We start from the raw sequence: 16596 nt of genomic DNA, 5'->3' as shown, positions 1-16596 counted from the left end.
AGACTGCCGTCATTTCTTGGGGCAGTTTACCTCTTTATTATCCCTTACCCGAGGGCTCACTACATGGAATACCCATGATATTGACACTGGAGACAGCATGTCTGCGAAGGGTAAAAACTACAGCTCATCTATCTGAAAAGGTGAGAGGCAGCATGGAGAAAAAGGACTCCAAAATGCTTGAGTTATGGGTTATTGAGCCCTCAAACAGCCCTTGGTCCGGCTATGTGGTGTTGGTCCCCAAAGCTGATCCTCTAGATGTTACTCCAGAACTTAAGTTCTGTGTAGATTACCTTGGCACACACCACATCCCCAGAACTGATGAGGTCATAAATAGGCTTGGAGCTACCATGTTTCTCTGGATGTTTGATTTAACGTCTGGGTGCTGTCAGATTGCCTTGACCAAGGGAACCAGAGAGAGGTCTGCGTTCTGTACCCCCAGAAGGGCACTTCGAGGTCATGCTCTTCAAGTTGAAGAACGCCCTGCCACCTTCCAGGGGCTGGTCAACAAGGTCCTAGCTGGGTTGGAGAACTTCAGTGCCGCCTATCTAGATAACACTGCGGTCTTCAGTTCTAGCTGGGAGGACCAACTGTGGCATCTCCGAGAAGTGCTTCAGTTGCAGTGGGCAGGCTGACTGGCAAGGCTAGTAAGTTCCAACAGGGCAGGGTTCAGTGGTCTACTTGGGTCGCTAAGCAAGAGGAGGCAGTGTGTGATCCCTCTGGGCCAATATTGGCACCATTCTGGCTTGACAACCCACCCAAGCCTTTGTTAAGGGGTATGGCACCATTGTTGCACCCTTGACAGTACTGACTTCTAAGAAGTAGCCACGTCAGGTGATCTGGACAGGAGGCATGCCAGAACACTTTTGACACCCTGAAGGAGGCCATGTACACAACACCCATGCTCAAGGCCCATGATGTCTCCCAAGAATTCATTGTACAGACAAACGCTGCAGAGCATGACATAGGGGCTGTGCCCTAACAGCTAAACAAAGAGGGCCTGAATCAACCTGTAGCCTTCATCAGTAGCAGGTTACTTTCCCAGGAACAGAGATGGAGTGCACTAGAGAGGAAAGCCTTTGCACTGGCCCAGGCACTGAAGAAGCAGAGACCAAACCTGCCTGGTGCTCACTTCCCGGTTCAGACACACCACAGGCCCCTCAGATGAGGGGTGAGAATCCCAAACTGTTGAGGTGGTCCATCTCCCTAAAGGGAAAGGAGTTAATGGTGGAACACCGTCCTGGAACAGACCTAGCCAATGCGGACGGGCTCTTCAGGGTCTTGTGCCTTAGTGAAGAGAACTCCCAAGGGGTTGGGAAGTTCTACCCACTTTCAGCTGTGTGGGGGAGACACCAATTATACCTGGCATGCTTAGCATTTTCCCCCTAACTGTTGTCCTTCAGACCTCCTGTTTTTGCTAACTTCATTTTTGTTGGCCTTAGGACTCAACAACCATTACCATTGCTGACCAGTGCTAAAGTGCTGGTGCTCTCTGCTCAAAACATGGTAGCATTGGCTTATACCCAATTGGCAAATTTAATTTACTTAATAGTCCCTAGTACAGTGCACTGCATGTTCCTAGTCGACCTGAAGCACTGATTGTGCCACCCATTTAAGTAGCCCATGAAACCTACCAATGCAGAGCCTGTGTGTGAAGTTTTATCCTGCCATGTCGACCTGGCAAAAATAAACCAAAGCCCAAAGGTTCATTATGGAGGATCTGATTCTATTTGTTTCCTCTGCATTGTGCCTGGCACTATTATTTTATTGCAACTCAACTTACTGTAACATTTTGGTCTCCAGACTGTATTGTTTATATCTTTTCAAACTGTTTCTGTTTTGACTATGTACACTAGATTAAGGTTTCAAAATAAACCTTCATGGTTGAAATACTGATTCTTAGTCTTCATTATGGAGCTGAGTTGGTTTTACAGAGCTAGAAATGTATTTTTGATGTTGGCTCCCTCACAACGCTTCAAGCCGACTACCAAAGGTCCATATGACCAATGGGAGAATTTGTTTGACGATTTCACAAGGACATGGCGGTTCATCACTCCATTCCCCCTAAAGAGTTAGTGCTGCAATTGTTTGTTGATTTCATCATGATCTGTTTCTATAAAATATGTGGCCCACAGTGAGAAGGGCATTACACTGTTTGCCCTATTTAGCGGGTGGACAGTGTAATCCCTTTTCCCTCTCCATCGCTGCCAGAAAAAACTCCCAGGGCTTAGAGGTTATTAGTTTTTGTATTTTTCAGAAATAAACTACCAACAAACAAAATAACTTTGTTTTTGTTTTTGTTTTTTGTAAAACCAGAAATCTTTTGCAAAGTTTGATGGCAGGCTGTCATGGCTGATGGTACCAAATGTCAAACTTTTCCTACATTGACATGAACCTCGATGACCACTATGCTTGTCATTGCGGAAAGATGTCAGTGGGGCTGACGGGCATTTCTAAATTTGAAGGGTGGAGGTCCCTGGGGATGGTGAAGATAATGTACGCTGCCATCGTGATGGAGTAAAGTTCATCTGCCAAACTCTAACTTGGCCGCTGAACATTAAGGCCGGTTTGAGGACCAATGTACATTTGCTTAATACACATTTGTAAAGTTATCATTTGAACAAGCTGATTGGATATAAGCCTAAAACTGTGATTTGTGCACAGAAAAAAATATGATTTAGCTCACCTATAGGCAGTTACTTATCCTTTGCAACCACATTAGAAGTATATTTTACTTTAAACCAATTACAGCCCTCCTATTTGCATTTGAATGTCATTTGCGTCCAAAGTTTAACCTAAAATTCCTTGAACGGTCATTGGAGACAGTAGAGACAAAAGAGGGAGAAAGGAGTTTGACAACATGAAACACAAGATTCTCCAATTTACAATCCAGCCCCCCTGCTTTAAACAGATTACTGAGCAAAGATTCCTTTGGGAAACAAAATAAACCTAAATCCTTCAAACTAAAACAGCAGAAGGATCAGGTTATTTTTTACAACTTTTAACAAACAAAAGCTTTTCTGTCAGATCCCTTCCAACTTCTGAAGCCCAGATATGTCCACTGCAACATTAGAATCTCTCGAGCATTCGAGTGGTTAAATACCTCCCACAACATGATAGTCTTCCACGGGGACACTAGACGCCTATTCCAGAAGGCACCTTCATCTGTACATTGCCTGCTCCAATAAAATATACAATGATTCTCTGCCCCAAAGGTATCTCACTCTGGGCTCCATGTTGCTTTCGCCATCGTTCTATAGTAGAACTGGTACGATTTTTACACTATGGGTTCTGGCCAAAAACATCACCTCAGGGAAGGCATAGGGGATATTTGACAGTGTTTCTTTGAAAATACAAAATGCTGCTAGAGGAAAACATTCACGTTTATGGGGGTGCTGCTGCACCACCCGCAGCTGGAATTCCAGAGCCACTGACTGGCAGTCGCTTTTTGGGAACCTGGACTTACGTTTCATCACCAGACTTTGAAACAGAGCAAGCTAGAGACCAGTAGAAAAGACAAGCATTTACAATGCAATGGTCTCAGCATTATTAAAGGTAGAGCTATTGGCATTGCTCTTGATTTTTTTTTAAAATCATAAATAAATAGCATTGTCATTTACATTGCCAATAGCTTAATCGTTTGCATATGCGAGACCTATTGCATTAGCACCCACACACAGAGTAAGTAGTAGAGAGAGTAGTTGATAGTGAGTAGGAGAGAATTATTAGTAAAGAGTATTAGAGAGCGAGTAGTATAAAGTGAAAGAGTGAGTATTATATAGTGAGAGAGTGAGGCAGGATATAAGTCCTATGTAGGTTTATATTAAACACAATCGTTTTCTCAAGCACAGTGCACGTGCTATACAGGTGAAACCTAAAATGAGTTCCAGGCATTAGCAAACGATCACCTGAATGGAAATGTACAGATTTGCACTTTGGCCCTGACAAATTTGGTGGAAACCGGATACTGTAAAATATTCAAAATATATAAGTTCACAAACCGACGCACTTACTGCCCTCAACACTCTGCCCTCTTCCCTCAACACTCTGCCCTCTGCCCTCAACACTCTACCCTCAACACTCTGCCCTCTACACTCTGCCCTCAACACTCTGCCCTCAACACTCTGCCCTCAACACTCTGCCCTCAACACTCTGCCCTGAAACACTCTGCCCTTGAGTATCTTATTAATAGATTGCAGTTGCTCCAGAACGCAATGGCCTGCACCCTTCTGGGCCTGCCTCTAAAAACACACATGATCCCGCTCTTCACTGGCTCCCAAAAAAGAAGAGAATTTTATGTAAAACACTTGTGTTTGTCCACAGGGCTCTCTACCATACAGGCGCAGGCTATCTCAGGGCAACGATTAGCTTAGAAGCCCCGATCAGCTAACACCCTCCTGGCCCGAATTCCCAGGATCCGCTGTACCAGGGTTGGGGGAAGGTCCTTTTCTTTCTTATGGTCGTCAGCATTGAACAAGCTTCCACTTGAGTTACGAGCTATTGCTGCAACCTCCTTTTCAGGAAGAAACTGTCAACATGGCTCTTTAAGTATTTATTGACCGAGGTACACTTGGCAGTGATGGTTTGTATGCAGAGCGCCAGAACACTCCTAGGAGTAACAGTGCGCTATACAAGTTGCCTTCCATTCATTTAAAGAATTTAATAGAAACACCTGGGAACAAAACACTGTGGAATCTTATCAAAATGTAGGTTACTAATAAATTAGCATTTTAAAGAAAAGTTGGATGAAGCAGTTTTCCCTGAAAAGCGCTGCCTCCTACTGAGTCCGAATTTACGCATCTGCAGGCTGAAATTGTGCGACGATTCTAGAGAGGGTATAAATAGCTTTTATTCTGCTACATGCCGAACCAAATATTATCTGAGCACGGTCCTACGAAAGAATGAGGCTTATTGCCATTGACATCAATTCACCAAATAATAATAATAATCCACATATGTAAAGCGCAAAAACACCTAGCAGCGCCTAGAGACCTAGGGTATGTAGGCGCTGATGCTGGGGATCTAACCGTGATCCCCAGATTCCGAAGTCAGTCGCCCGAGCCGCGGCTCCACACCTCTTACCGCCACTCCCAGGGGTAGTGGGAATTACATCATTACACATACACACACATTCACACATATATACTCTCTCTCACATAAGCACGCTCCACTCCAAAGCAAGCATACAAAATACATCTAAAAGCATTTCTTACGTACCTCAGCTGCCATGAAAGGGCATATTCCAGCTTATTGTACTCCATTTTTATTACACTATTAGTGAATATGTATATTTTATTTATTCACTATTAGTGTAATAAAAAATGTACAAAAAATAAAGAGAGTGGAGCCCCAGCTGCCCCTGTGTCCCTGGCACTGAATTTGCCACCTCTGAGGCCAGGGGTCGCAAAGACAGTGCTAGGGGTAGCAAAGGGAAAGCCAGGAGTCACAGCTGCGACCCCTAAATAAAGTCCATGTTTATTGCCTTCGAAACACAGTAAAATTAGTTTAGGCGCACCAAATCTGTGCGAAAAGCTGACGGTTCCTGACAAACCTATGTTCATTCTGTGGAAAAATTCTTACGTGTGGTCGAAGTGAGGCTTGTTGTGATGTGTTCGGCAGTCTAATACTAGAATAAATGTTTTGCTCGTACCTCGAAACCCCTGCCACATAAAAAGTTTCACCTGGGCTCTGCTTACAGTTGCACCCATGCATTTCAATGTTCTATAAAATCGCAAACTGCTCAGGCGGTTGAACTCGGTGTATGAAAATGTGAGCTTCCTGACCAGCGCACGTTTATTCCCAACTTTGTTGGCGCAAATATAAGTAGTAAACCGCTCTTCACCAGAGCTAACTTTACATAATTTGACTCGAGGTGTTTACGTTTTGGCTTCAACTACTTTTATTCCTCACCTAACGTTGTGTCAGGTGCAACGGGGGAACTGCTCACGCGACCGGAAATCAGCCAGGAGAGACTACGAGTACCCTAATGACTAAACAAGTAAACAAACATCGTGATGCAACATTCTCGGACGTCTATTTCCGAAGTCAAAATCAAACATTTCCCTAATAGGCCCTGGCCACGAGCAACTCTTAAAGCGTGACCTGAATTAATATTGCAGTAAAAGAAATGACAACTTTGAAATCCCGGTCTTGTCCTCCTGATGGCAGCCTGTCCTAAGATATGCACGGCATGCGATTTATGTCACATCAATTCATCAGTTTTAGCTCTCGTGTTTTTCCGAATATATCTCTCTGCTGTTTTTTAGCTCCTATCCCGCTTGGACGTTCTGTTATATTGATTTCCCTGAGCTCCTTCATATAAAACCATGCAGTGTGTTACAGTTAAGGAAGGGGGCATTTGGAAAAGAGTGACCTGCGGCATGTACAGGTCCCGAAGATGAAACACAGACTGAATCCGCGTACTTCCAAAGAAAGCAAAGAAGGCTCCTTTCATAGCCACTCACTCTCGTGAAACGTTCAGTGGGGTCCAGTTGTGCGCGTGGCAGTCTCACAAGGTAGCAGCAGACTTTTGCTTTTTTAATCCTGGTCTCATCCGCCTGAAAGAACCAAAATCAACGAGAGCGAGAGCAGCCTACCTCAACCTTACTAGCAGCAAAATGGCGGCCTCAAGCTTCCGAAATTTTTCGCATTTGGGGGCGTGTTTTGCTGTCCTGAGTGACAGACGACGTCACGAGCTAAAGAACAGCAAAACCTACGCCCCCGAATCCGAAAGAGGCGGGGCTTGTTTGGAGTGACTCCCTTCTCTTCCAATGGCTGGCCTCCGTTTAGGAAGCCAGCCAATGGAAGCGAACGGATCAGAGAGGCAGGTCTAAACTGCCCTTCTCCAAAACATAAGATCGCCGGACCGGAAGCTGCGCTTTGCACAGCTTATAGGTCACTCGACCTAAAAAAGGAGGAAGAAAAAGATATTAATGCAGTGAGAAAGAGAAAGCAGGGATGAAACAGAACCCTCCAAGAATGAGATAAAGAGACAGAAAGTGTGCGCCAGAAACGGGCATGAGAAGGAATGAAAATTTGACTGCTTTGGCTTTTTTTTTTTTTTTGGATAACCCTGGCATTCTGCATTCTTAGCATTTGGCAGCACTGCTGGGGGCTCCTACTGTTATTATTATCATCATTATTACGATTATTATTACAAACTAAGCACAGAGGATGAATGCAGGGTTTTAATCAATCAATCAATCATCGCATTTATATAGCGCACTACTTACCCAGAGGGTCTCAAGGCGCTGGGGGGGGGGGGGATCTGCTACTGCTCGAACAACCAGGTCTTGAGTTGCTTCCTGAAGGCGAGGTGGTCCTGGGTCAGGCGGAGGTGGGTGGGGAGGGAGTTCCATGTCTTGGCGGCAAGGTAGGAGAAGGACCGTCCCCCTGTGGTGGCTCTACGGATGCGAGGGATGGCGGCGAGGGCGAGGCTGGTCGATCGAAGCTGGCGTTTGGGAGCGTAGAAGTTGAGGCGGCTGTTGAGGTATCCTGGGCCTTGGCTGTGTAGGGCTTTGTGTGCGTGGGTGAGGAGACGGAAGGTGATTCTCTTGTTGACCGGGAGCCAGTGCAGATCTCTCAGGTGTCCGGAGATGTGGCTGCGACGGGGGATGTCCAGGATGAGTCGTGCTGAGGCGTTCTGGATCCGCTGGAGTCTCTTCTGGAGTTTGGCGGTGGTTCCGGCGTAGAGGGTGTTGCCGTAGTCCAGACGGCTGGTGACGAGGGCCTGGGTGACCGTCTTCCTGGTCTCGGTGGGGATCCACCGGAAGATCTTACGAAGCATGCGCAGGATGTTGAAGCACGACGAGTAGACGGCGTTGACTTGTCTGGTCATGGAGAGGGAGGAGTCCAGGATGAAGCCCAGGTTGCGTGCGTGGTCTGTTGGTTTGGGTGCGCTGCCTAGGGCGGGGGGCCACCAGGAGTCGTCCCAAGCGGCGGGTGAGGATCCCAGGATGAGGACTTCCATCTTATCTGAGTTCAGTTTCAGGCGGCTGTTCTTCATCCATTCGGCTACCTCTTTCATCCCTTCGTGAAGGTTGGCTCTGGCGGTGGCGGGGTCGTTGGTAAGGGAGAGGATCAGCTGGGTGTCGTCGGAGGAGGAGATGATGTTGAGGTTGTGCTGGCATGCGATGTCTGCGAGGGGGCTCATGTAGATGTTGGAGAGGGTTGGACTGAGCGAGGAGCCTTGAGGGACACCGCAGATGACTTCGGTGGCTTCTGATCTGAACGGAGGGAGGCGGACTCTCTGTGTCCTTCCGGCGAGGAAGGAGATGATCCACTCCAGTGCCTTCTCTTGGACTCCGACGTTGCTGACGCGTTGTACTAGGGTACGATGGCAGACAGTGTCGAAGGCCGGGGAGAGGTCGAGGAGGATGAGGGCCGCTGTTTCTCCGTTGTCGAGCAGCGCTCGGATGTCATCGGTGACTGCGATCAGGGCGGTCTCGGTGCTGTGGTTGGCCCGGAAGCCAGACTGCGAGGGGTCGAGGGATCCATTCGTCTCGAGGAAGGCGGCCAGCTGCTTGTTGACGGTCTTCTCGATGACTTTTGCAGGAAACGAGAGCAGCGAGATGGGGCGGTAGTTTTTGAGGTCGGTGGGGTCAGCCGATGGCTTCTTGAGTAGAGCGCTGAGTTCGGCGTGCTTCCAGCTCTCCGGGAAGGTAGCAGTGTCGAAGGAGGTGTTGATGATGTCCCGCAGGTGGGGTGCGATGATGGCGTCGGCCTTGTTGAAGACGTGGTGAGGGCAGGGGTCGGTCGGAGATCCGGAGTGGATGGAGTTCATCGTGCGGACGGTGTCTTCGGTGCTGATCGGAGTCCAGGCGCGGAGGGTGGTGGTGGGGGGCGGTGGTTCGGTTGTGGTGATCGTCGGTTGAGTGCTGAAGCTGTTGTGTATGTCCGCGATCTTGTTGTGGAAGTAGGAGGCGAGGGAGTTGCAGAGGTCTTGCGAAGGGGTGATGTCGTTGTTTCCGGCGTTGGGGTTGGAGAGCTCTTTGACGATGTTGAAGAGTTCCTTGCTGTTGTGGGCGTTGTTATCCAGTCGTTCCTTGAATGCAGTTTTCTTGGTGGCGCGGATGAGTTGGTGGTGTTTTCGGGTGGCGAGCTTGAGGGCAGTCATGTTGTCCGGTGTTGGGTCTTTGCGCCAGGTTCTCTCGAGGGCTCGGCAGTTCTTCTTGGAGCTCTTGAGTTCGTCGGTGAACCATGGGGCTTTCTTGCTACCGGGTCTGCTGGGCGGGGTCCTCAGGGGGGCGAGCTAGTCTGCGCAGTCGCTGATCCACTTCGTGAGGTTGGTGGCCGCCTGGCTAGGGTTCGTAGTGCTGGTGGGAGGGTTTATGCTCAGGGAGGACGCGAGCTGGTCGGCTGTGATCTTGTTCCAGTTCCTGCGTGCAGCCTGTTGCTGGTGGTGGTGGATCGTGGTCCTTGCGAAGCTGAAGTGGACGCAGCTGTGGTCCGTCCAGTGGAGTCCGGTGGCGTGGCTGAAGGCGATGTTCTTGCTGGATGAGAAGGCGGGGTCGAGTGTGTGTCCGGCGTAGTGGGTGGGGGTGGTCACCAGTTGCTTGAGTCCCAGGTTGGCGAGGTTGTCCAGCAGGGTGGTGGTGTTGCGGTTGTTGTTGTTCTCCAGGTGGAAGTTGAGGTCCCCTAGGAGGATGTAGTCAGCGGAGCAGAGGGCGTGTGGGCTGATGAAGTCGGCGATGTCTTCGCTGAATTGTGTGCGTTGTCCAGGGGGTCTGTAGATGAGGGTGCCTCTGAGGTTGGTCTTGGGGTTGATGTGGACTTGGAAGTGCAGGTGCTCGGCGGTTGCGAGGGTGTCATCGGTGTTGGTCCTGATGCGGATGGTGTTCCTGTGGACGATGGCGAGGTTGATGCGGTCCCTTCGGATGATCTTGTAGCCGTCTGGGATGGCGATGGCGATGTCAGGCGCTGAGGAGGCGTTCATCCATGTTTCCGTGAAGAAGGCGACGTCTGGGGCTGTGGTGTCGAGCAGGTTCTAGATCTCGATGGCGTGCCTGTGGACGGAGCGGGTGTTGAGCAGGATGCATTTCAGGTGGCTGCTGCTGTTGCTCGTCTTGGTTGGTGTAGGTGTAGTGCCGGTCCGGAGGCAGGTGAACTTGCAGGAGTTGCAGCAGAAGGGTCCGTGGGTGCGTCTCGGGGTGGCTCGGTAGCAGCCCGGGACTCTGCCGGCGTTGAGTGCGTTGAGGGTGGCGGCGTCGTACGTCCGGCGAGTTGGCTGGGGTCTGCGGGGGCCAGGGGTCCAGGCGCTGGGCGCAGTCCAGGCACGGACGGGCGCAGACGGGCTTACCTTTGGCGCACCTTCGGCGCTCAGTCGGTGCTCCCGCTGCGCGCGGTCGCTGAGGGGGCGACATAAGAGGGGAGCCGGGAGGGCGGGTCAGCTGGGAGGCGGGGTCGCGTCCACCAATGGACTGGCGAGGGGGTAGGGCCGCAGGCGGGAATCGGCGGGAAAAGGGATCGGGTTGAGCGGGCGGCCCTGAGGCGGCTGGGGCGACGCTCTCGGCGTCAGAGAAGACCAGGCACAGCAAGGTGCCCTGGAGCAGGAGCGCGGAGGAGCGAGGGGGCAACCAGGCCTGAGGCGCTGTGGTCGCTAACCAGGTGCATGCGTGATCCCCTTAAGAGGGGAGCCGGGAGGGCGGGTAAGCTGGGAGGCGGGGTCGCGTCCACCAATGGACTGGCGAGGGGGCGGGGCCGCAGGCGGGAATCGGCAGGAAACGGGATCGGGTTGAGCAGGCGACTTTCATGAGTGCCTGGAGGCAAATATTAATTGCAGCGAACTTTCAAATAATGCACTTTGAAATAAATCGTCATAACAAAACACTTTCTTAAGCTATAGTAATAATTCCACATTTGTAAAGCACAAACTTAACACCCCGAAGGGTATCCAGGCAGTGGGGGCCGTCGGGAGATTAAGTGAGCTATTGCCTAGAGTCACATGATGCTGAGCTGAGCTGCCCCCCCCCCCCCCCCTCCTGGCACCGGGGATCGAACCATGAGCCCTGCACTCTGGTGTCAGCCACTCTGGCTGCTGCGCCACACCTCTCCCCTAGAGCACTGACGTCGCGCAGCTTGCTACTACATGCACCATTTGGAGCCTCTATGGTCTGGGGTTTGGTACAGCGTACATTGATGTGTGGACAGGGATGCAGGTTGGTGATCAGCTGCTGTTTGTTCACCTGGGTATAGCACAGTCCCTGAAGAAGCTGCATGCTTGCTGTGCTGATGCGGACCTGCCTTGTTCCGATTGCTTCAAAGTGCTTAGTCTGAGCCGGTGGTTGCAGGTGGGGGCCACCGGCAATCAGTTTTGGGAACATGACTCATTTTTTATCAACAGACTTTCATCCAGAACAAGCGAGAGAAAGCCAGAGAAGGGGAAAAGAAGAGGGAAGAGCAAGACGGTGAAAGCAGAGACAGAAGAACGCAGAGATCAAAAAAGAACCTACAAAAATTAGATAAAGACACAGGAAGTGTATGATAGTGGAGGGAAGAGGCACGAGGTGGAATCAAGACCAAGATACCTTGCTATTCTTCAGCCCTGACATTCAGCAGCACTGGTGGCAGGCTACTGAGAAAAGCTTTGGGCCCAGCGCGTCTACTCTCATAAATTAAGCATGGATGCTTCATGAATATGTGTCAGGAAGTTACATTTACCATTTCAGGGAGGCACACCTTGTGCTCTGCTGGACAGATGTCCAAACCAAAATGGCAGGTTTCTACATTCTTGGAAATGGTGCCAAAGGCAGCACGAGCAGTCGCACTGCATACGGTTTCGGATCACTCCTACAAAACAGTAACCCTCACATCAGAGCTTCATCTGCATCCCATACTAAATCTAGGGAGGTGCACAACTCACAAACCAGTGAAACTCAGACCCCCTCCTCTCTACATCCTACATTCACACCGCACAGATATCCTATCTCTCCGAATATGTGCTCCGGAGTCAACCGCTCCTTGCCGCTGCGTCACACCTATGCAGATAAAACCATTCAGTTCCCTGACAGACCATTGGTAAAATCCTCAAAATCACAGGACATCGTGGAAAAAAACCCATCAAACTGCAGTATTGGTTTACAATGCCATATTTGCACTTTGGAACAAAGTGTTAAACTTGTGTTGCTCCATAAATTGCTTGTTTTCATGGCAAAATCGTTGGGGGCATTTATTCATCCTTCAACATTTATTCATCTTCAGACATTCTGATTATCATCTTCAAGACTGAAGGGTGAGAGGTCAATACATCCTGTTTGTTGCAATCAAAGATGTAGTCTTGTAGGTTACAAAAGGTGTAGGTTTATTAGGTTCAGATCAGGTTACAAGTTAATCAGGTAAAGCCCCACCAAGAGCAACATCCTGCAGCTCAGCCCTTCTCACTCCAACTGTCCATTCGTCCAAGCACAAACACGTTCAACACTCCCATCATCCAATGACCTCACCCACTGGCAGAGCAGGAGGGACTTGGAACTCTAGGGAGGATGCACAGTAACAAAGGCAAGTCACAACATTGTTCACTCCAGCCTCAAACATTGCCTGTCTCTGGCAATCAGACCATCGCTCGCAGCTTTCCATCTGACTGGGTGCTTACCAGGAAACTGCAATAAAGTCACCACCTTTAAAGTGGCTCTGCTGGGACTTCTGCCTGCTCCGAGTCCAGATAATGTGGCTGCAAATAAGGGCCACATTAAGGCTGACTTTCTTCATGTCTGTTACCACCACGTGCTGGGCAAATGTATTTCGAGTGGCCAGCCTAGTTGCCATCAACACTACTGGCAGGAAAGAAGAAAAACTCCTGAGCCACATTCACAGAACAAAGTTAAAAGGTCCAATTAATAGTCTTTTTAGTCCTTTTCCATGGTGATTTATTCAAGTCTCGTATATAGGTTCGGTATTCTTCACTCCATCAGTATAACAAGTAGCCACAAGTTGAGCCAACTTGTTTCGTCTAGGCACATCACCTCAGACTTCATCAGGGCAAGGACTGAAGTATCCAACTTAGGGCCAATTAGCACGAAAACTCTGCTGCTGCCCGCGCCCCCCACAGGGGGACATCAGCAGGGCAGCTCCCTTAGTCCCACTAGTCGGAGCCCGCTTCCCCCCCCCCCTCCGTCAGTCCTTGTGGAGGGGAGGCTCGGGCAGTGCACCTGCCCCTCCCCCGGCTGAATGCACCAGTGACGTGCATCCGGGGGAGGGCGCGTTGGGGGCGGGCCGGGTACTTAGGCCCCTGTAGCCCTGCATTCAACCTCTTTGCCGGTCGTCTGCCCTCCCGGCTGCCCCTGTCCGGCCTCAGTACTGGTCGTCTGGCGCCTGCCTGCCTCGCTGCACCCACCCTATCCTCGTACCCAGCAGCTTGGCAGGTGGCATGCTGATTTGGATGTTCTAATGTTTTCTTTTGTGTTGCAGGCGGAGTTACAAGGCGATCTGGAGGCAGAATGGTACAGTAAGGGTACCTATGCGGCAGACAGGTACAGTAAGGGTACCTCTGCCTGGCACAGTAAGGGTGCCTGAGCCAAAGACTTGGAGCCGCAGGGAGGTTCCGGGAAAACCGTGACGGCGCCCCGTTAGTCCTTCGGGCGGTTGGGGGGGCCTTACCAACCGGGGGTGTGCCACACCACGCTCCGCCCTGAAAGGGGGGGAGGGAGTATGACATGATCACGTGATCCGTAAGGGGATCAGCAACGGCTGCACTGTCCGGGCGTCGACCCACCGTGCCGGCTGGCTCATAAGGCCGGCGGGGCAGCGAGGGGCTGCCTGCCCTGGATCGCCCGTAAGATAACCCACAAAACGTCATACTTTTTGTTGTATGAAAATAAACCTGCAGCAGTCTTTACCCATAATAATGTGTCCTGTGTAATCATTATGGGCAAGTGTATGAAATGCAGGGGGGAAGCGGATGACGGTGTAGGCACTATGGATCCAAACAGGCATCAAAAAAGTTGCTGATGTCCCTTAGAATACCATGGTCCTAGAATCACTGTCCAAACGAGCAAAATATCTTTGTAACCTTCGTATTAATAGTGTGTAGTCAGAACAGCAACCAAAGTATGATCTGTCTGCATGTGGGAAATCGAACAAAACAGAGAGTACTCCTTTCCACAATGTAACACGCATTTACAATGCAATGGTTTCGCCTTTGGAAAAGTTAGAGCTATTGGCATTGTAAATGGCAAAATTTGTATTTATGTGTTGGTTTTGAAAACAGATAAATAAATGGCATTGTCATTTACATTGCCATTAGCTTAATCTCTGCAGTCACTCTGCACTCCCTAGTCACTCTGCACTCCCTAGCACTCCCTAGTCACTCTGCACTCCCTAGCATTCTGCAGTCACTCTGTACTCCCTAGTCACTCTGCATTCCCTAGCACTCTGCAGTCACTCTGCACTCCATAGCATTCTGCAGTCTCTGCCTCTCCTTCCGCCCGAGTCCCCGTGCCCAAGCAGGTTTGTGCACTCTTATGCAAGTCAATCAAAGGCAGGGTTCCCACGTGACGTCACCGATCATAGCAACTGCAAACACTGAGTTTGGAGGCACAAATTTACACAACGTTGCAATCTCACGAGTGGCTCTGTGCTTCAGCGGGCCTCCCATGTTACAATAAGACACATTCTGGGAGTTGTAGTCCTCGTTTAACATCAAATGATCTACAGTGATTAAAACACTCCAAAACAATAATTTCTAAAAGAAAACTCCAGGACTGGAAAATAAAGGGCTTGTGATATGGGGTCATATGGTAACGTTAGCCAGGGATCAATAGCTCAAACTCAGGTAAATGCGAGACCTATTGCATTGCAAATGCTTGTTGTTTTTGCATCTCAATACCTGGCATTAGTTTGTGGGAGGCCTAATGGTAGGAGATTCATGGCCAGCCTGTGGTGGGGTGGGCCTGTGGTTAGCAGCGAAACTACAGGTTAACTTGGCATCTTACTATTGACTATATATTTGAACATTGTGGGGATGTTTGAGATTTGATTCTTGGCAGGGGCCAGTGGATAGGCGCATAGCGGCTGTTTCTGACCCTCTAAGTAGCTGGTAGCACCATCTTGTGGCCCCTGGGGGTGAGAGTGGTGCGGTCTGCACCAGTGAACCAAGCTATAACCCTGCTGCCAAGGCTCATCTCTCTGAAGGGTGCAAGGGGTCCTTCAGGAGATACCTCTGGCATGCTTATTTAGATTTACATCTTAGCGGCCTTGCTCCTCCCTCGAGGGAGTTGGTTAGGCAAGATTTTGGGAGGCCTTCACAATCACGTGCAGGCCCTGAAATGGATGAGAGGTGCAAGGAGCATCTGAAGAGGAGCCAGACAATGAGATTTCAAACGGCAGTGCTTAATTTGTAAAAAAATGAAGTGCCGGGGCTATAAATTTGCTCTGAAACTGCTGTCGCCAGCGCTGCAGAAAGTCGTGGTGCCGAGTACCAGGGCGGGGTAGGTTTGAGCACCCTTCATACATTTTTAACACACCACCAGACACTCCCTGCCCCTCTATTTCACTCCTGTATGTTCTTTGTCATCTTTGCTTCTAATAGCAGCACACCAGGAGTTACCTACCTTTTTCCTAACTCAAAACAACAACACAGGAGTTCAAAGAGCTTTGGCAGAGAACAAGAAGCACAACAAGAACAAATTTGTCACCAGGCAGGCTGTGCAAAAAACACACAAAAAATTGCATTTCAACTTCCATTAAACTCAAGCATGATAGAATAGGTAACGCAACGTCATTTTTGGGAAACAGATCATTCATATTCGGTACTCAGTCAGTGATGCATAGTTATCAGTTTCTACAAATGTTTGCAGTTGCTACAATATTACAAAATGTTTTAATATTGTTGTTTTGTCAGTTTACACCTTCACTTACTCTTTTAGGATTTTAGCGTTAAGCCTTATTATAAAAATCTCTGTGATTTCTCCCATTCCGTAATCTTAATATTTTAAATTGTTTCATGCCCATGTGTCTGACGTGGACAAAGTAGATGTGAAGCACTGCAAAGAAGTTCTCTCAAAATAACAGCGAATTATAGATTAATAACTGTGAATAGCTGGGATGTTTTTCGGAAGGGGCTCTGAATGACATGCTGGAGTTGTTTCGATGCTATGATGTAATTCAGAACCCTAAGGCTAACAACATCTCCTTCATTCACAGTTATCCATCTTCAATGTTTTATTATGTATGGCCTCTCCATTTCATCTCTCACTGCTCTCATCTGCTGTTCAGGACCATAGAGACATAGGAAGGCTTATGCACCACATGGCCACACGTGTGCCCTCTCCTGCACAGTAGTAAACGTGGTGTCTGTCACCCATCACTCTCTGACAATCTCTCCCCTACACCCTCCACATTTTAAAAACAGTATTTCTCTTCCTTGCACCCTCACACAAAACCTTCGAAATTACTCACCTCTGTTCAGTTCCTCTCCACCAAACTGTTGAAATAAAATTATCCCTGGTTTTCTGCCACGCCCCAATCAACCTCTCCTGTTAGCTTACCTCCTCTCCTAAATTGGAAAAAAAACCTAGGGGCCCATTAGGATGGCGGGCGGATTGCCTCCGCCAGGGTAGCGGTGGCCACCGCCACCCTGGCGGAGGCAATCCGCCCGCCATCCTT

Source organism: Lissotriton vulgaris, chromosome 5, assembly GCF_964263255.1.
Source record: "Lissotriton vulgaris chromosome 5, aLisVul1.2, whole genome shotgun sequence".
Lineage (NCBI taxonomy): Eukaryota > Metazoa > Chordata > Amphibia > Caudata > Salamandridae > Lissotriton > Lissotriton vulgaris.
Note: the sequence above shows the minus strand (reverse complement) of the source record.